This window comes from Camelus dromedarius, chromosome 3 (genome assembly GCF_036321535.1).
Source record: "Camelus dromedarius isolate mCamDro1 chromosome 3, mCamDro1.pat, whole genome shotgun sequence".
Lineage (NCBI taxonomy): Eukaryota > Metazoa > Chordata > Mammalia > Artiodactyla > Camelidae > Camelus > Camelus dromedarius.
The window spans coordinates 63,929,347-63,955,356 of record NC_087438.1 but is presented as its reverse complement, the minus strand read 5'-3'; the positions used below and the strand labels follow the sequence as shown (position 1 = coordinate 63,955,356).

General features: G+C 35.0%; 2 protein-coding genes across 5 annotated transcripts in view; one reads left to right on the top strand and one right to left on the bottom strand.

The window, feature by feature from the left end:
* Positions 1-161, bottom strand: part of SLF1 (SMC5-SMC6 complex localization factor 1) — a 63,371-nt gene extending 63,210 nt beyond the window's left edge. For both annotated transcript variants that reach the window (XM_031448304.2, XM_031448313.2), the window contains exon 1: positions 40-161. The gene's annotated coding sequence lies outside the window, so the exon portion shown is untranslated. The remainder of the gene's footprint in view (positions 1-39) is intronic.
* A 38-nt stretch (positions 162-199) lies between these two features.
* Positions 200-26,010, top strand: part of KIAA0825 (KIAA0825 ortholog) — a 352,861-nt gene continuing 327,050 nt past the window's right edge. For all 3 annotated transcript variants that reach the window (XM_031448262.2, XM_031448256.2, XM_064482453.1), the window contains exons 1-2: positions 200-311; positions 19,024-19,169. The gene's annotated coding sequence lies outside the window, so the exon portion shown is untranslated. The remainder of the gene's footprint in view (positions 312-19,023; positions 19,170-26,010) is intronic.

Below are 26,010 nucleotides of genomic sequence, written 5' to 3'. Positions count from 1 at the left end.
GTCAGGGTACACCGTGTCTTCCGAGCTGAGGCCCTTTACCTTCCCGGCCGGAGTTTCTGAGCTGCTTCCTTCGCGCGGCGCCGGTGACAGGGAAGACGACTGCCGCTGCAGCACTGGCTGCTTCACTAATCCGGGCTCTGGGAAATAATTTCCCGCCGCGCGCTCCGCGGCCCCGGAAGCTATTGTGCCACTTCCGGGTGGTTGTCAGTGACGCTCTCGAGCCGTAGTCAGGGTGGTCTGAGTGGGTGCTGGGCTTGATTCTGGCTGGCGGGCCAGGCTCCTGCTAGAACAGCGCTGAAGGTGGGAGACTGGTGAGTGATTTTTCTGGGTTGCATTCTGGGCCTGGTATTTCCAGCCGCCCGGGGCGCCGTGCAGTATCTTGGCCGGCTCAAGAAGTGAGCCGGAAAGCGCTGAACCACGAGTCCCCATCCAGCCCAGAGGCGCTTAACCCTCTGTGCTGCTGGAGAAGGCCCTGAGGTCCCCACTTACCGTCTTCTCCACACGCAGTATCTATCTCCAACTTGGAACTCGACCTCGGGTCCCTTCGTGCCCCTGGGTAATGCCAAAGACATCTTGAACCGCGACTTTAGTACCGAGTCTCTTTACCAGTTATTAAAGTGTCCGTACTCCCCCATTTTCAGGGTTTGGTTACCCTCAATTCTCCACAGCTGTTTTACCATCCTTTGCCTGAGGATTGTTTTCATCATCCTGGGGTGCAGTGCCTGGGAGGTAGGCAGTCGGCTGAAGAGAACTTTTATGTTTTGGAAGTGGAACGAGGGGGTCGTAACTGACAGCATTAATTCAACGATCCCGCTGCAGTTTGATTTGGGTGAGAATGGTGTTTTCCTGGCTGCTATGAGCTAATGAAATAGGAGAACAAGCTTAAAATTTTATGCGTGGGTTTTAGATACACATTCTACCTTTTGGAAACCAGTGATCTCCTGAAAGTAGGTGTGCTTTCAGAAAGGAGTACCCCTGCACTGTTCCAGGCTTAATAATGAAGGATTCAGGAGAATTTTAGATAGAGGTCTGAGAATAGTTTTAAGGAAAAATTGCTTCTGACGAAGAATGATGAGGAAAGGTGCCCATTCAGTCGAATATTTAAAGAAATGTGATGTAGAGAACTTTAGCGACTTCTTGAGTAATGTAGTTTCTTCAGGTAAGTAGTTTTTCACTAACGACCTTATATTTGAGTGATCACCTGTTCCATAAAAGGCAGCTGCTTGATTTTTTCCAAAACAGCCAGCTCCATATAGAATACAATTAATTGGCAATTGAGACTTGAACCCAGTCTACCCAATTCGAAACTTTGGCTCTTTCTACTATGCTCTATATTTCCTCTCATAAATAACCATAACAGAATCATTCTTTCACTCAGGTAAAATTGTATAGATAGTCTCTCACATTCAACAGTCAAATCTCTTTATACTCAAGTTTTGCTATCCATTTAAGGAGTGTGTTAAAGAATTAATTCCTTAACATGTTAAGGATTTAAAGAATCATCATAAAGTACTTTTGACTTAATCCAAATTCTTTTCTGTGTTCATCCTTAGTTTTATCTTCTTGACTCAAATACAAGCAATCTAGAGACCATCAGTTACTAGAAACTCTAAGTACAGTGTATCACCTATCTCTTTCGGCAGCTTCTATTTGTGAATTGTAGAAAGAGAAAATGAGGGAATAAGCACAAATTCATAAAATTGAATTCTGTGATGCCATGTAAGGAAGTATTATTTATTATTAGCAGAACTGTTCTATTTCACTCATGTAACTCTCAGATGGTGGTTATCACCCATTTTAGGAGAGTACGCTTAACTGGACGTGCCCCTTCCAAATATTATACTTTATGCAAAGAAATAGAAATAGCTTAATTGTTAAGGAATTTAGTAAAATCTAGTTTAAATGACCAGTACTAGAAGTGACATATAAATTAATTCTAAAGATTATCTTGTTTTACCAGAAGACACAAGTATATATGTACAGCTCACTTCAAATATTAATGTCCATTATATTGTATTGACTTCTACGTGAAAGATACTTGCTTTGTGTATCTCACAGATAGAACTCAGTGACATTTTGTTTTTGATCAAATTTCAGTGCTTATGAAGGTTGAGATTTTATCTGTTTTGTTCATCTCATACCCAGCATCTAGCATTGTTCCTGGCATGTAGTAGAGGCTTAATAAACATTTATTGAATGAACAATTCCTTTTTAAGATGTTATTTATCTCCAGACAAGTATTTGTACATATGTGAGTTTTTTTTTTTTAAAGGGACTTAACCACATAACTAAATGCATATTTATCATTACTCACTTTGATCCTGAAATGTAATGTTCACTCCAGAACTCATCCATAGACGGCATAGTGGTATCCTGCAAAGAAGACTGGAGAATGAGACAGGAGTTAAGAGAATACTTAATGTTTGTTATTGCTTACTCTCTGCCATGTTACCCTATAGTGCTGTGAGGGTTAAATCTAAGTTATCAACCTTGATTTAGGGATCAGAAAACAAAGATAATCTTTGTAACTCGTCTTAGGTTTTACGCAGTCATTAAGTTTCAGAGCTGTGATTTGAACTAATACTGATTCCAAAGGCCATAGTATTAACTGCTCTGCTGTTCTGTTTACAACTGGATTTTAATCCTGGCTCATCTACTGACTAGGTATACACAGGGAAATCTATTTCTGAGGATCATATTTCTCATGTATAACATATGGGTTGGAGTAGATGATCTACAAAGTCCCTTCTGGCTCAAAAATCCTCTGACTTCAGTTGACTTCCAAGTATTACCTGAATGTAGCATTTCTAGTGTGCTAGAAAATCTTCATGAGTAGTTTTACATGTCTTTATTGGTATCTTCCACATTGGTAGATGTAGTTATGTTTTTGTAGTTGAAAACCTCAGCCATGTTTTTTTTTGCCAATTTATGACACTGATAAGTCACTGAACCTTTGTGAGCTAACGTTTTCAAGTGTAAAACAGACCCACAGACATGCTCTGAGGGTTAAGTGAGATGATACATATATACATACATACTGCCTGACACATAGTTGGCATTAAATACTCTCTTCCTCCCCCCAAATACTGTGAATTTAAAAGATTGGTAAATATAACAATGCTTTATAGTTTAGCCAAAGTTAAACAATCTTTTCAATTACAATTACAGTCTACTAGGAAAGAAAGTTATATACATGAATAGTTATTGTATGAACAGTTTACATACAATCATTGAACACAAAACATGGTGGGAGCACAGAAAAGAAATTTTGCTTCCAGGAAGACAGATGGGAAAAATTTTTATGAAGAAAGTAATGCCGAGTGGGGCTTTAAAGGATGGTGAGGATTTTAGCAGGGGCATAAAAGGGAAGAACGTGCCCTTAGAGTATGCAAAGGTATCAGAAAAGAGATTAGTGAGTACACTTTAGGTATGTGGGATAGGTGAAGGCTAACGATAAAAGGTTAAAAAAAAAAAAGCTGAGTTCAGGGCAAGCTGTGGATAACTGGTCATGTTAAAGATGTTAGGCTTTCCACACGAGCAATGATTTTTGTGTATAACCAGAATAGTGTGGAGGACAGGGTTGACATTTGATTTCTTTATTATGGAGATGATACCCATTTGGTACTGAAACATAAGAATATGTAAATAAGCCAAAAAGGAAAATAAATGGAAAACTGCTCATAGCCCCACTTTAGTCCCAGTCAAACACCTGCTCACTAACCCCCAACCCCAGCTGTGTCCCTCGCTGGCTTGGTAGTATCCCTCTCCATCCTAGAGAATATTGAGCTGTGACTCACGGTTCAGACTGGCCCAGAAGTGAAGGGACTCTGGGGGCCCTTCTGGCCCAGTTTCTGGGTCTTCACCTTAAGGGGACTCACATGGGGACTGGTCCTTAAGCACATGCTTCTTACCAGGTTGGGGCTGGCCTGCAAGTGCATTGTTCCGACAGGGTAGGTCTGGGCACTGGCACCTGGGTGTGACGGCAGCGGGCTTCTGGGGGCAGGGAGCGGGGTGCTGTCTAGGGGTATGAGGTCTTCCCACCCCTCCTTCCTTTATCCTCCCTGGCGTCTGATTTTGGGCAACTACCCGGCCATCTCTGAGCCTGTTTCCCCATCTGAAATCACAGGGTGGACTGGGTAATGGACGCTTGGCTTTCCCCTCCCAGGAGCGGCTCCAGGACCCCACCCCATGGTGGGGTCAGATCTGGATCTGCCTCACTTTCCTGACTTGCCTGCATCTGGGTCCCCCAAGAGCACTCCTTTTTGCTCCATGCCCTTCCACGATGCCTTCTCTACAGAGAAACAAAACAAAAAAGAAAGCAAACAAACCAACCATTTCTCTTCTACGGTTTGAATACTGCTGAGTTGCTTCCAAGCTGCTCAACACCCGGCTCTGCCAGTCATGCAGAGTACGACTAGGCTGTGTCTTTTTAAAGGCTGGAAAAACACCAGGTTTTGGTCATTAGAAGTGATGAGTTTGCAGACTGCTGACTCACCTCATCAGGTGACTCTGGTTAAGGGAAGTTTTTGAGCAGTGAACTCAGTGGCTGCAGTTGAGTCAGGAAGCAAAAGCAAAAATCAGCATAATTATATTAAAAAGCCTCAGAAAGCAAGGCAGAGAATGCTACCTTCCAGCCTTAACTGCTGATGTTACTGAAGGCAAGTTTTTGACACAGTGCTCCACCTATTTCCTTGTAAACTTTGGTTAAAATACAAATAGACAAGGAGAGAGGCAGCTCAGGAAATATCCTAAATTGCTAGTATTTTATCTAACATATATGTATACACACACACACATAAAAAGAGGAAATGAACATATATAGCTGTTTAAATCATTTGAGGGATTCTTTGCTGAATGAAGTTCTCAGGGCAAGTGATCTAAAACTAAAAGAAAGGACGCAATTGTCATTTTGATTAATTAGGCAAATAAGTATAATGTAAAACAGCTGAATTCAGAGAAGACCTGCGTGAGCTTAACCTCATGAACTTACATAGTATGATTTTAAAGAAGTTACTTAAGTTCTTTGAGCCTCAATTTCTTCATCTGTAAAACAGTAATATCAACTGCATGGATTTATTGGGGTTAAATGTGAAAATGTGTGAAAGGACACAGAAGCGTCAGAAAAATTTTATTAGGAATCTGTCTAATTTTGTCATTATTTAATAAAATCTGATTGCTTTAAAATAAGGTTTGCATCTCCAAACCGCGAAATCAAACAGACGAGTTCAAATCCCAGCTCTGTCACTAGTTACGTCATGCTGGGGAAGTTACTTTTCTACTCTATTTGTTTCCCTGTTTATAAAATGGGAATAGTAGTAATGCCCACATAGGGCTTTTGTGAAGACTAAATGAAATAATGATGCCTAGAGTTTAATATGGTGGCTAGACTTATAAGTACTGTGTTCACTGGAATTCCCAAGAAGCAGATGCAAAGAAGGGATTAGATGTGCAAGAGATTTATTTGGGAAACTGCCCAAGACGGATAAAGGAAAGGGGGCTAGAGTAGGAATGAAGTTCCTTCAGTTGTTACTGAAGGTCTGACAGCCTGTGCTGGAGAGGGGAAGGAAGGGGAGGAAAGTGAGAAGAATCTGAAACCACTGCACTGTTCTAAGAAAGCCTCAACAGGCCATGAGGAATCTCTGAGCCAAAGTCATCTGTTGGAGGAATCCCATGCCACCACAGTACTCAATTTATGTTGGTTATTAGCAAAAATAATTAACAATTGTCACACAGTATAATCTACAAGTATGTTTAAATGTCAATTCTTGAATTTTACTGCCTGTCCCCACATCTCCTAAGAAATGCACAGTCCCTACTGCCAAACATTGATGTTAACATTTGAGGCACATGTTCCTAGACTAACAACTTCTTATGTTTTATAATACAGTTTTGTTAGCCAGAGAACAGTTAAGGAACCAGATCTTCCAAAACTTCCAAATAACAGCTGAAAAATTTAAACATTGGCTAAGCAACTGATTTTTTTTGACATTAGGTTATTAAAACAGTCTAAATTTCTAAATTCAGGTAGCCAATAAATGTAATGATCTTAAGCAGCTGAGTAATGTTACTATCTATAGTTTGAATATTAACCTAAACTTGAATGTCCATTTCACTTCTTACTGAAGGGAAGCAAAATATATGACTCCAAAATATGCCACTTTGGCATGTGGATTATTTTGAGCCAAAGATAATCAAGACCCAGCAGACTCAAGAAAAACTTTGACCTCTCTCTTACCTACCTAAAAGAATTTAGATGGGGGCCCTGTACCAGGAAGAGAGCTACTACCAAGGAACAACTTTCACCTGAATGACCTATCTGTATGGCAGGGCAAAGGTCTAATCACCAAACATCTGCTCTCCTTATCATCCTGTGAATTACCCTCCACCCCTTTGAAGTTCTGGGCCTCTATCCCATTCCTTGGCTCAGGATTGCATATAAACCTCAACTGCTCAATTTGCCCTTGGGTCTCAGTCTTATGGAGCTCCCATATGTATGTAATTAAATTTGTTTTCCTTCTGCTAATCTGTCTTATGTCATTTTAATTAATAGATCAGCCAAAAGAACCAAGAAGGGTAAAGGAAAAATTTTCCTCCCCTTTATTACCAAAGATACTTATCTGGTCAAAAAGATCAAGGAATTATATTTTGTCTATATCCAACCCCCACCCCGACCCCCTCTCTTTTTTGTTGTTTTTAACGGAAGAATTGTAGAGCTCAATCAGTTCAATGATCTACAAATGTCAGGTCATGACCCATCAATTTGGTAAATACTAGTCTGCATATTTGTTTCACTTATGTGTAGCTTCAGAATTTGTGTATTAAGTGTGTTTTTTACTCTGAATCAAGGTTAAATTTTATACAAGAGATTTAGACTAACTTCCTTATACAGGAGGAAATGAGAACTAAAGAGGTGGTTTAGCTTGCCCAGATAACTCAGGAAACATGTGAATTGAACCAGAAGCTAGGTCTTAAGAATCTAAATTTAGGATTTTTCTTTTGTATCATGCTTCCAGGAAAAGGCTTCTTATTTATGCTACTTAGGGCCCATAAATTACTCTGTTTTCCAGTTGGTTAATATGTTAGTCCTCTTCTGTCACTTTCATTATTTGCTTGCTAAGATTTACTGAAAAGAGCTCTTCTCTGACTGTGGCCATTGAGTGTCAGGGAGGATGTATAGCTACAGTTGTTTTTAGCAGTCAGCAGCTGTGCCACATACCTGAATTTACTGTCCATCTTCTGGGGAACACAGCGAATTTAACAATTTAAATCTGGAGTTTACCAGATTTATACTGAAGCATGATGGGAGCTCTTTTTGAGGAGCATTATACTGATAAAGTCTTAATTTTTACTCATACCAGTAAACAGTATTCTGTATTTCATTGTCATGACATTGTTTACCCATTTCCTTGCTTTTTTTAGATTTCAGCTCATCAAATATTTTCATTTTTAAAATACAAGTTTCGTGTATAATGATGTGATCATTTATTCCTTTTTGATTTTTTAAAAAAATGTATCATTCTTTCCCTTTCTAGCAAATATTCATACTGAAAGGGAGCAGAATAGGCTGCCCCAAAGTATGCCACTTTGGCATGTGGATTGTTTTGAGCTGAAAGTAATGAAGACCTAACAGACTCAAGAAAAACTTTTACCTCTCCCTTACACGGGAAAATACTTATACGGGGGCCTGTACCAGGAAGAGAGCTACCAGCAGAGATTACTTTTATCTGAATGACCTATCTCTATGATGGGGCAAATGCTCTCCTTATCCTGTGAACTAGCCTCCTCCCCTTTGAAGCTGCAGGTCCCTATCCCATCTCTTAGCTCAGGATGGCGTATGAACTTCAACTGCCCAAATTTCCCTTGGGGTTCATATTTTCATGGGGCTCCTGTACATACAAAATTAAATTTGTTTTTCTCTTTTTAAACTGTCTTCAATTGAGTGATTAGACCAGCCAAAGAACCTAAAGGGAAGAAGGGCAAAAATTTCCACCCCTACCTACCCTCAGAAATGCCTATGGGCAATTTAGCTTTTCTGTGTTGGGTTCACTCCTCCGTTATTCAGAGATTTGACTGGGAAAGAGCTTGGGAGTGGGGCTGTTTGTAAATGGGGCCCCTCCTAATCTCCATTTCTGTGTTGCATTATGTACCCTGTTACCCTCGAGGCTGCCTGTGCTCATTCTTTTGATTTACTTTACGTGGTCATGATCTTTTTGTGGCTTTCTCATTTATCTAACTCAACAGTTATAAAACTTTTGGTTTCAGGAGTGCTTTACACCCTTAAAAGTTACTGATAACCTCAAAGAGTTTCTATGTATGTAATTATGTCTTCTTACATTACTAAACAAAAGTTGGTGTGCCCCACGCACGGTGAGGCCAAATAAACTGAAACGTTGGAGCTTAGACCAGAGAATGGTTTACTGCAGGGCCAAGCAAGGAGGAAGGGCAGCCTGTGCTTGAAAAACACGATATCCCCTGTGGTTTTCAGGGAGAAGTTTTTATAGGCAAAGTTTGAGGTTGGGGAGGGGCGGGGGGGTGGGGATGCAGGGTGTGTGACTTTCTTTTGATTGGTTGGTAGTGAGATAACAGGGTGGTGTTCCAGGAATCTTGTGGTCAGCCTGAAGTTACCATGCTCTACCTGGATCAGGGCCTTAGTTCCTGCAAGAGCTCAAAGATATTATGCATATTCCTTGAGGAACCAGGACCCTGCCCCAAGGCTACACTATTGTTTTTTGACTGTTCCTCCCTTCCCTGATTAGCAACTGTTTGAATCAACTCTTTGGAAGGTCAAGGGGGCTGAATGAAGCATATTTCCTACAAAAGAGAAATGGGGAGAGGGGGGTTATTTGGGGGGATGCAGGACAGAAAGGATTTGTACCAGGGAGCACCCTGCAGGGTCCTGCTCTGTTTCAGTTATATTTATTATATTACAAATTAAAATAGAATATTTTAAGAAATATTTAATAATAAAGCCATTACATGTTAACATAAATAGCATTGAAAATAACTATTTTTAATAACAAAACTCTCAGTGGAAGAATGGCTATCTTTTTAACATCGGACTTAATAGAATAGTGCTATTCTATTCCAGAGCTATTCTCATAACTGCTTCTGCATTCAGTCTTTTGTGATATGTTGATTTGGTTGAAGCAAATGAACAAAATCCAACCTCATACAGATGTATAGTTGGAAAGAAAAGGAGTATTTTAATGGCCTTTTTGGATAATTGTGAATATTTTTCTTTGATCTGTCATCTGAAATAAATGCACAGCCTAAAAGTTGAGAGTTACGTTTTATTTGGCGGTAGGACTCAAGCCAGAATGACAGTCTCTCAGAGAGATGGCTCTGAGGGTACTGCTCTAAAGAGATAGGGGAGGAGCTAGCATATATAGGAGCTTTACAACAAAGACCAGGTAGTTGGAACAATAAAAGATGACGTGTTCTCTAAAGAAAAACTGGCATCTCAAGTTAAAGAATTCAGTGCTTTTTTATGGAGGAAGCAAACATTTGGGCTCATTGAGCTCATTCCTTTGACAAGCACCTAGCTATCTAGGGCCAGTATCTTGTCCTTTGTGAGTGGCTGCAGAGGCTGGGCTGCAGGCTTGTCTTCACTGGGAGATGGCGGCGGCTGATGACTTAATGGTTTCAGCATTCTTTGTTTACTCATATGGTTTGCAGTATTTTTCATTCACAGATATTATACCAAACCTTAACAAGTGGTAGTTTCATAAAGTTTAACTACAATGAGAAATCTGAAGTAATATAAGTGGACTTCTGGTACTCAGTTACTTGGTCTGTCTTACACTTCGAATGAATCTTTTACAAACACATGCTTTTGTTGCATAATACACTGGCCATGTGGAAAATATTAATTCATTGAGGTATGCGCATCTTCCTAAGCTTAATATATTTTATTTTACAGTATCAAAAAAAAAATCCCATTTGTTAGTATCACCAGCAATCTCATAAGGAAAATCTTAAAATATTGCAAAACTGTCCATCTGAGAGTATATAAATTTTCCAAGATTTTTGTTTTTGCTTTGAAAGCTCTTAATTTTATCATTGGCAACAAATACTATTTAATATTTTCTTAAAATGATAGCCCAATTTGATTTATTTTGGAAAGTGTGTGGTGTACTCAAAGGTTGAGTTAATAACATTACTAATTTTTAGTGCCTCTTCAAGGACGTTATTAAATGCATCTGCCGTTTTTTTTTTTTTTTAATTTTAACTGTGTGGTGGTGAAAAAAATATGACTACTATGGTAGGCAGAATAATGGCCCCCTAGAGATGCCTACATTCTAATCCCTGGAACCTGTGTGTATGTTATATAGCAAAAGGGGGGTAAAATTTCTAATCAGTTTACTTTAAGATTACCCTGGATTATCCAAGTGGATGCAGTGTAATCACAGTGGTTCTCACATGAGGAAGAAGGAGGCAGAAGAGTAATTCAGAGTGATGCAACATGAGAAGGACTCACACAGCTAGCTAGAAAATGGGAGAAGTGGGCCAGCAGCCAAGGAATGAGAGCAGCCTCTAGAAGCAAAAAAAAAAAAAAAAAAGCAAGGGAACAACGGATTCTCTTCAGAGCCTCCAGAAAGGAATACACTTCTACTGATCATTTGGTTTTAGCTTGTTGAGACCCATTTAAGACTTCTAACCTAGAGAACTGTTAAGATAAGAATTTATATGGTTTTATGACAATAAATTTGTGGAAACTCATAGCAGCAACAGAAAACTAAGTACAGCTAATATATTTGGGGATTATAATTTGTGCTAGGGTAGTGTGCTTTTGCATCTAGTACAAATGTCAACCTAGCGAAATAACTTAAAAGTCTTATTATGAAAATAGTTTTTACCTTGTGAACCCTCTGGAAGACTCCTGGGGCTCCACCATGGATCTGTGTAATACATTTTGGGGATCTTACATTTAACATTTTCTTTGTAGTTCCTCTGTATCAACCACTAGGCTAGGTACTAGGATGCAAAAATAAAGAAAGCACATTCCTTGTCTGAAGAGGATTATAGTCTAGAGGTTGAGAGAGGTAAGCAAATCAGTGATTGCAGATAGCACAGAATGACAATTGCCCTAATGGATATACTCAGTGAGGGAAAGAGACCTAACTCCAGTCTTCATATGCTTTCAGTCTAGTGTGAGATCACAAAAATAATTACAAAATTATTTTTTAATGCAAAGTGCAAAGGAAATATTCTATTAGGGTAAGGTAGAGACCTTCACTTCATTCCCACTAGCAGTGTAGGAGGGTTTCTGTTTTTCCACATCTTCCTCAACACTTGTTAGTGTCAGTCTTTTGATTATCCATTCTACTGTATTGTGAAGTGGTCTCAATGTGCATTTATTTTAATAATTAATGATGTTCAGCCATTTGTATATCTCCCTTCAACAAATGTCTGTTCAAATCCTTTGTCATTTTAAAATTGAATTACTTGTCATTTTATTGTTGAGCTGTAATATTTCTTTATAGATTTTGGGATACAATACCCTTATCAGACATTTGATTTGCAAATATTTTCTGCCACTCTGTAAGTTGTTTTTTCATTTTATTGATATTGTCTTTTGAAGCACAAATGTTTGTAATTTTGATGAAGTTCAGCTTTTTTTTTTTTTTTTTTTTTTTTTTATTCTGCTTTTGGTGTTTTCTCTAAGAAATCATTGACTAATCTAAGGTCAAGAAGATTTACACCTATGATTCCTTCTAAAAGTTTTACATATTTTTTGGTACTTTTATTTAGGTCTTTGATCAATTTTGAGTTAATTTTTGTGTATCTTTTAGTGAAGAAGTTCTTCATTCTTTTGCATGTTGGTATTCTGTTATCTCAGCAATGTTTCTTGGAAAGATTAATCTTTCCCTATTGAATTTTCTCGAAACCCTCATCAAAAATCAGTTGAACATTGTATGGTTTTATTTTTTTACTATCAATTCTATTCCATTGATTACATGTCTATCTTTATGCTTATCCTATCACACTCTTGATTACTGTAGCTTTGTAGTAAGTTTTGAAAAATAGGAAATGTGAGTTCTCTCATTTTGTTCTTCTTTTTCAAGATTGTTTTGGCTGTCCCTTGCATTTCCATATTAATTTTAAGATCAGTTTGTTAATATATGCAGAATAGGCAGCTGGGATTTTGATAGGGATTACACTGAATTTGTAGATTAATTTGGGAGTTACTGACTCTTTAACAGTATTAAATCTTTAATCCATGAACAATGAACTTTTCGTATATTTAAATCTAATTCAGTTTCTTTCAATGATGTTTTGCAATTTTCAGTGGATAGGTCTTGCACTTCTTGTGCTAAATTTTTTCCTGAATATTTTATTCTATTTGATGCCATTGTAAGTGGAATTGATTTCCTAATTTCATTTTGAAATTGTTAATTGCTAGCATATAAAAATACAATTGATTTTTGTTTATTAATCTTATTTCCTGCAAACTTTGTTGAATCAATTTATTAGCTCCAATAGTTTGGGTTTTGGGTTTGTTTGGAATTCCTTAGGATTTTCTACATACAGAATCATGGCATCTATAACTGCAGATAGTTTTACTTCTTCCTTTCGAATCTGGATGCCTTTTATTTACTTTTCTTGCCTAATTGTCCTGGCTAGAACTTTCAGTACATTGTTGAATAGAAGTGGTAAATATGGACACTCTTGTCTTGTTTCTGATCTTAAGAGCAAGGCTTTCAGTCGTTCACCATTAAGTATGACGTTAGCTGTGGGTAGATGTCTTTTATCAAGTTGGTGAAATTTCCTTCTGCTCCTAGTTTCTTGAGTTTTGTTATGAAACTAATGGGTGTCTTTTTTGTTGTTGTTGTTTTTTAAATCATGAAAGGGTGATGAATTTTGACACATTCCCCTGCATCTATTTAGATGATCATGTAGTTTTTGTCCTGTATTCTATTAACAGGATGTATTATGTTGGTTCATTTTCCTGTGTTGATAAATTCCACTTAGTTGTGGTGTAAAATTATTTTGTATGTTGCTGGACTCAACTTCTTAATATTTTGTTGAGTATTTTAGCCTATATACTCATAAGGGATATTGGTCTATAGTTTTCTTTTCTTGTAATGTTTTTGTCTGGTTTTGGTATCAAGGTAATACTGACCTCAGAGAATGAATGGAGAAATGTTCCTTCCTCTTTTGGTTTTTGGAAGAATTCGTGAAGGATTGCTGTTAATTCTTTAAATTTTTGGTAGAACTCATCAATGAAGTCATCTGGCTCTGGGCTTGTCTTATGAGAAACTTTTGATAATTAATTCAGCCTGCCTACTTGTTAAAGATCTATTCAAATTTTTAAATCTTCAGTCATTTTAGTACTTTATGTTTTTCTAGGAACTTATTTCATTGAGGTTACATAATTGTATGATATATAATTATTTATTGAATCCCCTTATAATCTCTTTATTTCTCTAAGGTCACTAATAATGTTTCCTCTTTCATTCCTAATTTTAGTAATTTCAGTCTTATCTCTCTTTTTTGTTCTGTTAGTCTAGCCAACGATTCATCAGTTTTCTTCATCTCTGATTCTTTAGTTTCATTGACTTTCTCTATTTTTTCTATTCTTTTTAAATTTATTTCCAATCTAATCTTTATTATTTCCTTTTTTCTGCCTGCTTTGGGTTTAGCTTGCTCTTCTTTTCCTAGTTTCTTAAAACTGAAAGTTAGGATATTGATTTTAGATCTTCCTTTTTCAATATAGGCATTTAGTCTGCAGTTTTATTGTGATGTGTTTATTTGGCTTTGTTTTCAGGGTAAATTAGTCATCATAGAATGAGTTGAGAAGGTTCCTTTCCTCTATTTTTTTCTGAAAGAGTTTGTTAAATGCTGGTATTATTTTATTTTTTAATTTTATAGAATTCACCCATGCAGCCCTTGGATCTTTGCTTTTCCTTATGGGAAGATTTTAAATTGCTAATTCAATTTCTTTTGTTGTTTTCAGTCTATTCAGTTTTCATATTTCTTCTTGATTTGGTATTGATCATTTATGTTTTTCTAAGAATGTGGCCATTTCATCTGTGTGTCTACTTTTTTGAAATTAAATTGTTCATTGTGTTGTCTTAAAATCTTTTTTATTTCTGTATGTCAATAATGATATTGTTTCCATTCATTATTTTGGTAATTTGTGCCTTTTTTTTTTTAATTAGTCTAGCTAAGCATTTGTAATTTGATTGATCTTTTAAAAATGCAACTTTTGCTTTTATTGTCTGTACTACTTTGCTCTTTTCTGTTTCATTTATTTCTGCTGTAATCTTTTGGGTTGCCTTTCTTCTTCCTGCTTTACATATGGTTTGCTCATCTTTTTCTAGTGTCTTAAGATTGAATCTTAAGTTGTTTAAAAGAGACCTTTCTTTTTTGATATAACTGATTAAAGTTAGATTTCCGTCCAAACACCGCTTTTTATGTACCCCATAAAAGTGACATATTTATTTTCACTGTCATTCAGTAAAATATTTTCTAATATCACCTTTGATTTTTTTGACCTATTGTTATTTAAAAGTGTGTTTTTAACTTTAAAACATTAGGAGTTTTCCAAGATTTCTTTCTGATATTGATTTCTAATTTAATTCTGTTATACTTATAGGACATACTTTTGTGATCTCATTACTTTTCAATTTATTGAGATGTGTTTTATGACATGGAATATAATCTATTTTGGAAAGTGTTTTCTGGCATTTCAAAAAATCTGTAGTTTGTCATCATTGAGTAGAGTAGTCTATATATATGAGGTAGGTTGAATACATTGACAGTATTCAAATCTTTACTCTTGCTGCTTTTTTTTGTTGTCTGTTTAAGTCTATCAATTACTGAGAGCAGACGATTGAAATATCTGACAAATAGTCATATTGTCTATTTCTTCTTTCAATTCTGTCATTTTTTGCTCCATTGGTTTTGGTGCTTTGTTGTAGGTGCATATACATTTGTAAATACTGTATCTTTCTGATATATTGACTCATTTATCATTTTAAAGTATCCATTTTTCTCAAATACTATTTCTTTTAAAAAAATTTTAGATTAAAATTTTAATACAATTTTTAAAGGTTATACTTCATTTACAGTTATTACAAAATATTGGTTATATTCACCATGTTGTACAATACATCCCTGTAGCCTATTTTATATCCAGTAGTATGTGTCTCCCATACTTACATTGTCCTTCCCCTCCCAACTGGTAATCACTGGTTTGTTCTCCATATCTGTGAGTCTGCTTCTTTTTTGTTATGTTCACTAGTTTTTGTATTTTTTAGCTTCCACATAAAAGTATCGTTCAGTATTTGTTTTTCTCTCTCTGACTTACTTCACATAGCATAATGCCCACTAAGTCCATCCATGTTGCTTCAAATGGCAAAATTTTTTTTATTGCTGAGTAGTATTCCATTGTATATGTATGCCACATCTTTACCCATTCATCTGTTGATGGATACTTACATTGCTTTTATATCTTAGAAATTGTAATAATGCTGCTAGAACATTAGGGTGCATGTATTTTTTTGAATTAGTGTTTTCGGTTTTTTTGATGTATATACCCTGGAGCAAAATTACTAGGTCATATGGTAGTTCAATTATTAGTTTTTTGAGACCCCTCCATACTGTTTTTTACAGTGACTGTACCAAATTACATTCCCACCAACAGTGTGCAAGAGCTCCCTTTTCTTCACATCCTTGCCAAAATTTTTTTTTTTAATGATAGCCTTCTGACAGGTGTGAGGTGCTATCTTTTTGTGATTTTGATTTGCATCCCTGATGATTAGTGACATTGAGCATTTTTTCATGTGCCTGTTGATGATCTGCATTTCCTCTTTGGAAAAATGTCTATTCAGTTCTTCTACCTATTTTTTAAATAGGGTTGTTTGTTTTTGTATTGTTGAGCTGTATGAACTGTTTATAGATTTTTGAATATTAACCCCTTATCAGTCATATCATTAGCAAATATTTTCTCCCATTCAGTAGGTTCTCTTTTCATTTTGTCAATGATTTCCTTTGCTGTACAAAAGCTTTTAAGCTTAATTAAGTGCCATTTGTTTACTTTTGCTTTTATTTTCTTTAGGATACAAATCCAGAAAAATATTGCAGTAGTTTATGTCAAAGAATGTCCTGCCTATGTTTTTCTCTAGGAGTTTTATAGTATTTGGTCTTACATTTAGGTCTTTAATCAATTTTGAGTTTATTTTTGGACATGGTATTAGAGAATGTTCTAATTTCATTCTTTTACATGTAGCTGTTCAGTTTTCCCAGCACCATTTAGATGTGACTGTCTTTTCTCCATTGTATATTCTTGCCTCTTTTGTCATAGGTTAATTGATTATAAATGTGTGGATTTATTTCTGGGCTGTCTGTTCTGTTCCATTAATCTATGTGTCTGTGTTTGTGCCAGTACCATACTGTTTTGATTACTGTAGCTTTGTAATATACTGTGAAGTCAGGGAGGATGATTCCTCCACCTCCATTCTTCTCTCTCAAGATTGGTTTGGTTATTCAGTGTCTTTTGTGTTTCCATACAAATTTTTAAATGTTTTGTTCTAGTTCTTTAAAAATGCCCTTGATATTTTGATAGGAATTGAATTGAACCTGTAGATTGCCTTGAGTAGTATGATTATTTTAACAATACTGATTCTTCCAAACCAAGAGCACCATATATCTTTCCAATTGTTTGTGTCATCTTCAGTTTCTTCCACCAGAGTCTTAGAGTTTTCAGAGTACGTGTCTTTTACCTCCTTAGGTACTTTTATTCCTAGATATTTTATTCTTTTTGATGCAGTGTTAAATGGGATTATTTCCTTAATTTCTTTTTCTGATAGTTCATTGTTAATGTATAGAAATGCAATAGATTCCTGTATTTTAATTTTGCATCCCACAACTTTACCAAATTCATTCATGACCTCTAGTAGTTTTCTCAAGGCATCTTTAGGATTTTTTTATATATAGTATCACTGTAATCTACAGTGACAGTTTTACTTCTCCCTTTCCAATTTGGATTCCTTTTATTTCTTTTTCTTGTCTGACTGTTGTGGCTAGAAATTCTAATACTGTGTTGAATGAAAGTGGCAAGAGTAGGCATCCTTACTCTTAGAGAAAATGCTTTCAGCTTTTCACCATTGACTATGATGTTAGCTGTGAGTCTGTTATATGTGGCCTTTATTATGATGAGATATGTTCCCTCTATGTCCACTCTCTGGAGTTTTTTAATATAAATGGATCTTGAATTTTGTCAAAAGCTTTTTCTGCATCTATTGAGATGATCATATGATTTTTATTTTTCAATTTGTTAACGTCCTGTATCACACTAACTGATTTGCGTATAATGAAAAAATCCTTACAACCTTAGGATAAATCCCACTTGATCATGGTGTATGATGATTTTAATGTACTATTGGATTTGGTTTGCTAGTATTTTGTGGAGAATTTTTTCATCTATTTCCAGTAATATTGACCTGTAATTTTTCTTTTTTTGTGATATCTTTTGTCTGCTTTTAGTATCAGCAATTTCAGTTATTTATGGATTTTATAAGATGTCTTGTGATTTTAACTATGGCGTGTAGGTGATGTGTTGTTTCTCTATATTGGCTTCCTAGTGTTCCATTTAGTTCTTAGACCAAACTAAACCATTTCCCTTATTATAATTCTTCTGTTTCCCGTTTTGTTCAAATTTAGTTCCAGGATTGACCAAGTTGTTCATGAGGGTTTTTGTCTGTTTCTGATGAAAATCAACTGGAAGTCAGATTGGGATAATGAATGTTAGTAACATTTAAGTAACTGTGTATCATACACCAGAGAAAGACAGGAACTATGAGAACGATCAATAAATAGCACAAGAAACATCTGGAACCTTCTCCATATTAGTTTTCTAGTTGACCTAAGCCTAACCAAAGGATTAGTTTGGCTGATAATAGAAAACAAAATAACTTTTCCATTAAATAATACATTTATTGTTTGACTTCTTTGCAAAAGAAATAAGTATAGATTTTGAAATGAAGAAGTAAAACTCATTATGTGTTCATGATGTAAAACTACAGAGAAATAATAATGTAAGAGTTTGCCAATATCTTAGATAAACATATCAGTATTCAAAAATTATACACATATAAACAAAATATGAAAAAGTTTTTGCAAAGATATTTTTATACTAATTCAAAATGTTAAGTTCCTGGGAATACATCTAACGTAACAAGAGATGTGTAAAATTCCTATGGGGAAAATAGTAAAGCATCATTTTGTCACAATAAAATCTCAATAAATGGAATGATAAACAATACACTGGAAAAAGTTAACATTTTACTGATGCGCAATTTGATCAGTGCAATCTCAGTCTAATTCCTAACTGTCTATTTTGGTGGGAAGAAGAGAATACCTGACAAAAGATTTTAAAGCTATACAGAAAGACAAAGGTCCAAAAGCCGAGAATGACAGCAGTGCATTTTGTTGCAGGGAAAGACAAACTGATGGAACCTTAGTGAAAGTGTAGTCCATGGACCCACTGCATTGGCAGCATTATTTGGGAGCTTGTTAAAAACACAGAATGTCATCCCAACCCCAGATCAACTGAATCAGAATCTATTTAATAGGGTAACCCAAAAGAGGGAGGGAAAAGATGGTTTTAATAAACAGTCCTGGGGCAACTGGCAACTAAACAAGAAAAAAATAATTGTATTGAAAGGTATTGCTTGTTTTACATGGTGCAACCATTTCTTACTTCTGTGATCTACATTTCTCTAGGAACATTTGAAAAACCAATGAAAATGAACATGAAAATAAAAAGAGTATTTTGAGTATGTGTTTTCCTAGGTACATCTGTTATCCATGTGCCAATAACCTATGAATCATCTTGTTAATAAGCTTTTCTTAGGTACTTCAACTGCAGGGTATCTTTATGCATTTCCAGCATCTCTTGGCTCAAGCCTGTGACTCATAACTTAGTGACAGTGCTGTCACTACCAGTGTAGACAACTAATGCTCTGACTAGGCTCCCTCCATTGTGTCTGATCACACTTGATCTAATTATTTTTACAGGTGTGCTTTGTCTATTTTGGAAAAAAACTGCTGAACATACTAAAGAAAGGGCAGCTCTTCGACTGACAACTCGTAAGGAAATGACTTTCCGCCTACTTAGGATTAGAAGACCAGCTCATTCTTAGAATCTTCTGAAACAAAATTAGGTAAGAAATGTTTCTCACCGTATTTTAAATAATTTGCACTCTGCTTCCCCAGTTTCCTTGAAGGCGTCTGTAACTCTATTCCTTTGGCCTCTAAGAGAAACACAGCATTTTCCTTTAGGAAGGTAGTGTGCCAGCCAGCTGTCAGCCTTATGATGTACCTGATCTCCGATGTCAGGGGAAGCACAATTCAATTTTAAACTAAGTCTTCTGCACAATAGTGCAGCAGGGCTGCCAGCACCTCTCTTTATGTTCCTTTCTTTGAAATTCTCCCTTCTATTCTACCCTAACAGTATAGTTTTATTTTTAAATCCTTTGTGTGAGATGAAACCACCACTAACTGAGTTTACTTGTCTTCAGTTAAAAATCAATGAATTGACTGAAATAATCTGTAAGTATTCCTGCTACCCTTTCTCATTTCTAGAAAATAGAGTACCCCTGCTTGTTTAACTTATGACTTGTCTAAACACTTTGAAAGCATTGACTATAAGGCATAACACTCAGACTCTGAAAGGGAACTGTGACAAGTTCAGTCAAAAGGGAAAAGAGGAATAATTTATAAAAGGCACTGCAGATAATGATGCCAGCCAGTTATTTTAAAATGCATCCATCTCACCTTTTAATGAATTAGATTTGTCAACAGCAAATGTTTTATGCACCACTTCTAATAAAAGTGGCACACTTGGAATGTGGTGCTTTGAGGTAGGCTTCTTCAAAGCTTTAGAGTATCTTCAATTCAAAGATATTTTTTAAATAATAGATATTAAAAAGTGTATTTAAATAATATTAAGGTTGTGACACAAACACCAAATGACAAAATTCAGGAGTTTCAAAGCAGAGGCTGACATGCCATCACTATTTCACATACTAACTGTTTTTTAAATTAGGAGTATAACAGACTGAACTGGGGATTGTGTGTCAGTTCAACTTTAAATTCTCTTGTTGTTTTGGTTGGTGTCACAACCTTAATGTCAGCTTTTCAAATAGGTTTCTACATTTCCTTTGGTTTGGGGTCATTAAAAAATGCATATGATGAATCTAAGAGGCATAAATAGGTCACACTGAAGTGGAATTCCTTGCTTCTCTGTGTTAAGAGACAGCAAATACCTGCCTTGTAAGTGGAAAAAGTTAGCTCAGGCATTTTGGTAAATTTCAGGAATTTGATTCAGACTAACGTAAACCCAAATAACAAGACATGATGTTGGTATAATTATGTTTTTGTACCCCCATTCTCAACCATCCGATCTTGTTGGTTATCATTTCTAGATGTTAAGAATCACAGTCCCCACAATTGATATTTTTTTCACTAAAAGTACAAGTGAAACCTGATAATTATGTCTCTTGAAGAATCTTTACTTGGTATAATTGAGTATAGGTACGCTGTCTTAAAAACTTCCATGTGACAGTCCTTTATATAAGCACTTTTATGCAGATTTGGGGGGGATAAAATCTTATTTTTTAAAGAACACTTGTTATAGAAAGCAAAAGGTAATGATATCTTGTGTTAAATGTTAAAAAAGAATTCTAGTACCGCACTGGACGTTAAAGGAGCAGCCAGGAGCTTACTTACCCCATTCTGCAGGGGAAGAGAGAAGGTGAGAGAGGAAGGAAAGAATAAGCTCCCCACCCAAATTCCTCCCTTTTCCTTGATTCTCATCTGTCATGATCTCACAGGACAGGTCTGCATTGCCTATATTGAATCTAGTTTTAATTTAGAAAAATAAACATATCAGAGTCTGTCCCACAGTAGACTTTTCCATCACCTATAGTAGAGAAATAAAAGATGAAAAGAGAGGCAAATTATTTACTGATCTTTTCTTGCCAACTCATAACGATACTGGCCAACTCAAAGCACTTCATCACTCTTATCTCCTTGATGGAACCTCCAGGTTTTACCCTTCCTGGTTTTTATGAATGACTGGGAGAACATTCATCTTTTTTTTTCCTAGTGTACTCCTTTCCATTACTTCTCTCTTTTTAATTTTCAAGCAGTGTTGAATTTGAGAAATCTCTAATAGTTTTCATTGCTGGTTCCAACTTTACTTTTCCTACCCACTGAACCCTCCCATATCATATCACTATTCTGATCATCTAAATCATTCACAATTCTGACAAGTAATATTCTTTCTAAACCTCAGTCCTCAACAAGAGGTAATCATGCTGCATTGTGTAGTAGTTTGAAAATGTATACAGTTGTCTGTGAAGGTTTTGGCTAAATCCTCCAAAGTCATTTAAACTATACTAGTGCCCTTGTTTGAACAAATGTTAAAATCATTATTATCGTTCATACTAATATTAGTTCTGATTTATTTGATAAAAATGAATTTTTAAAACAAAAATGCCTGTTTCTAAATTCAGAGGAAGCTATTCGAATAAATGAATGGGAACTCAGTATATACCTGCAATATAAAAAAGTTTTCTGGCATAAAAACAAAATAATCTCTTTAAATAGTCTAGGCCAAAGCCAGCTTCATGCAAATTCATTTAGAGCAGTTTCAGATTTATGTATTTAATAAAGCTGGATAGTGGGTCTAACTTATGTATTTAATGTCCTTCAATGTACAGTGATGTTCTAGTGACTGCCTGGAAAAAAATGATAGAATTTTATTTAGTGTTTCTGCTACATCAGTCAATTCTATAAATGGCTTTCTAATGGGATACAATATATGCTTTTAATAGTTTTCTATAATATTAAGAGATAATATTTACTGAGTGCTTTCTATATTTCAGCTACTGTTCTAAGTACTATCCATGGATTATCTCATGTAATCCTCCTAACAACACTTTAATGATCTCACTATTTTACAGATGTGCTAGAGACACACGAAGAGAAGGTTACAAAACTAGCAAGTAAGGGAGCTGGGATTCAAACACTAGCATTTTCACTCCAGAGTTCATACTCAAGCCCTTGCTGCTCAAAATCTGGTCCCCAAGCCAGCAGTATCACCACTACATGGGAACTTGTTAGAAATGTAGACTCTCAGCCTCCACCCCAGATCTACTGAAAAATCTAATTTTTAACAAGATTACCAGGTTGTTGGTGCATTAAAGTTTGAGAAGCACAGTTCTAAAACACTGTGCTGTCCTGCTCATATACACAGAATTAAGTATCTTTAAAAATAGATTTCTATTTTGATGTATAATGTGATACTGAACTCCCATCTTATATGCTGTTTTAGGTATTCCTATCATATATAAAGTGCATTATAATGAAATCTAATAACTAAATATCAATATAACATATATAAAATGGAACTTTACCTATAAAAAATGATAATCTAGTTCTGTGTGGCATGACATAGAAAGATTTCCAGAATATTTTAGTATTTCATTTTAAAAAGTAAGTTGTAGAAATAAGGGAGGTAGGGTATAGCTCAGTGGTAGAGTGTGTGCTTAGCATGTACGAGGTCCTAGGTTCAATCCCCAGTACCTCCATTAAATAAACAAACAAACAAAGAAATCTAATTACCTACATCCCCCCAAAAGAGTAAATTGTAGAAATACATATATAGTATGATATAGTACTTTTGAAAAAATACTTTTAAAAAAACAAGCCAATCATCCCCCTCAAATCAGGAAGGATACTTAACAAACTATCTAAAGTGCTAACCTGTGGGTGGTGGAACTTAAAAAGACTGGCAGAGGGAATTTTTACTTGTTATAATCTGTTTTTGTTTGAACTTATTATAATGAGCATGTCTTACTTCAGAAACAAAAACAAACAAAAAGACAAAATATTACAAGGCATTAGCTAATTCAGTATCAACTGAGTGGTACAAGTAATGAATGATCTAGAAGTCCCACAGTAGGAGATTCCCTTTGGGTAGATGACAATAGGAAAGTCAAGCTGCCAAGAAAAAGGAAGATAAAAATGGGAGCCCATTGATCTTCCAGAATCCATAGCCTCACAGGCATCTCAAACTCAACATGCCCCTAAACAATTTTCTAGTTATATTGATATTTAAAATATCCCATATACTGACATCACATTACGTATCCAGTTTGCCCAGGATAGTCCCATTTTATGGGTTTTATCCCAGTGTTTCATCAGTTTAGCTTTTTTGTCTCAGATTTTTCATTTTTGAATGAAGTGTTAATAGTTATATGTAAAAAAAAACTAGGTAGGTTTATATATGCCTACACCTTGCTCTTCTACATCTGACATGATCTCATATTTGAAACACCAGTATAGTAAACAGAATTCTCACTTTAACATATGGTTAAATTGGCCATAACCCATTTCTCTTTTCCAGATCCTTTCCAGGAGTAGTATAAGCTAACACATCTTTTTCAGGGACAGCATGAAGGGCATGTGCTCATAAAGTGAATGTACTCTGGTATGAGCAGTTAGATACAGCTAACTTCTTCAGATCTTGGGTGATAACTGCTAGCAAAAGTGTTCTATGCTGCCAGCTCTGCTGCCCACTTGATGTGCAGCTAATTGTGCTGAGCCCATGCTCTGACCTGTGGATTGCATGTTTCCCATTCCTTATTTAGTCTTGCTATAGAATGAATACAATCCAAACTCTTTTGCAACAAGGATTTTGTCATGTATCATATGCTATAAGTCTAAAACTATTTATATATTTTAATGTTGGGTTGTACATTTTTATTTTGTAATAACCATTTTAGTGACAGTGATTTAGGGGGAAAAAAAGAAAATAGCAGTGCACATTTAACAGTTAGTACTAAATTTCCTTTGAGTTGCCAAAAAGAATTAATATGTAAAACTCACACTGTCATGGCTATAATGACATCACTGACCACATGAAAACAAGAAAACATGAGTCTGCTGAAGAAGCATCAACATCTATGGCATAGTCTTATTCTAAGATCATGCCTGAAAATACTACATTTTAGCTATAGAAAGTACATTTATGTACCACTCTGTGAAATATGACTTTTCGTTTAGATCAAGTGACTGTCCTAAATTAATTTCTCTCATTTTCAGTTTCCAGTTTTCTTGTACATGTGTGAAAGGTGAAACAATAGCTATTAATATACTGGCTCCATTAAAAGAGCTTTACCAGCAGGGAGGGTATAACTCAGTGGTAGAGTGCATGCTCAGCATATACAAGGTCCTGGGTTCAATCAGTTAATTCCAATAATAGCTCAAGTTTCTTGTCTAATACACAGAATCAAAGTAAGGCATTTAGAAGTTCATCTTGTAAAATGTGAAACACTTGACATTATTGTAAATACTAACAGAAATTGAATTACAAACTGCAACATAAATGATAAAATTATTTGGTCTTAGTGATACTAAAATATGTTGAGGTGGGACATAACATCATAAAATTTTTAAAATAAATTTAGAACCAATGAGAACTATACTTGGATTATGTTGTGATGGACATATTTGTGCAATTCAAAATTACCTCCAAGAAATCTGTAAAATCTACTAATCTAAATACAAGATGTAGTTATCAAAAAGTACAAACATGTTTATACATATACAACATAACCAGCCTGTAAATTTTTACGGTTAAACTAATGCTGATAAAATAAAAATAATTTAAGCATGGCAGTATATACTTTCTCTCTTTGGATTTTAGAAGTTTTTGACTCTTTGAAGAGTAAGTTTGTAAATCAATGAAAGTGTCCTACCATGATATTAAATACTTTTGTAAAAATGTTTGCTAAATTTCGGTTGCAGTTTCTGCAAAATCTACTAGAAATCTTTAATCAAACCATTTAACAATGGAAGGTAACAAATGGAAGCTTTTAGGAAACTGTAATTACTGAAAACAAAACTCTCAAATAGGAGGACTTTGATGTGTCTACCCTGAAATTAAATGGGAAACTGAACAAATTAAATTATAAAGGCCCAAATAATGTACAAGATTTAATTGTGAAGTTCCACAATTTTTTTTAAATATCTACACATATGGGGAAAATATTTTGTTGGCGCTCATATTTTTAATTAAATAAATTTATATAATGGTTCAGAATGAAGTTAAATTGGAAAACCCTACAAATTTATAGTATCTAAATTTAGCAAAATATTCAGAATACTTATACATATTTATTTGATTAATTTGTCTCACTTATTGCTCAAAAAAGTTACTTTGCATAGAGGCAAAAAAGTAGAAACTAAAAATATTTAGGCTAAAATATTTATGTATTTCATTATTAAAAATTAAAATTGATAATGTTTTCCACTAGCATATTTGCTCTGAACTTAATAAATTTACTATATAGATTTGCACCTGAGAAAAAGTATATGGAAGAGTCAGCTGAAGTTGTCAACAATTTAAAATTTATTAATCATAAAATGTAACTTGGCAAATTATAAAAATAATACAATCATATTTTTAAAAGTACATTCTTCAGAAAAATATCTGTAAAATACAGATACAACTAACAGATTAATTAAATTATATGAAATGTACCAAGAATCCTGTTTTTATTATTACATTATTCAGACAATGTAAAGATTTTTTACTTTATGAGCACAGATGTAAGAATTTTTTGAAAAAATACTATTTTTAATATAATTACTAGATAAATCCAAAAATATAATAAAGCCACTTAATTGAGTATTAAATCTACATCTCAAAAATTATGTAATTTTAATTATTTTCTGTACCCATTTTACTCTAAAAATATGTCCTAGTTTGGGTGATAAATTATATGATCTTTTTATGTGTATATGCTTTATTTCTTCCTTCCCAAATATAAATCCCATTTCTCCTTCCCCAAATGATAGGTTTATGTTTATATACATAATTAATTCTTGTACTTCATATTCACTATTTGTAAAATGAATACCCCGTTTCCTTCTACAAATAAAAAATTAACATCTTTCTCTGATTTTTCTCTTTCTCTTAAGAGTATGACTTTT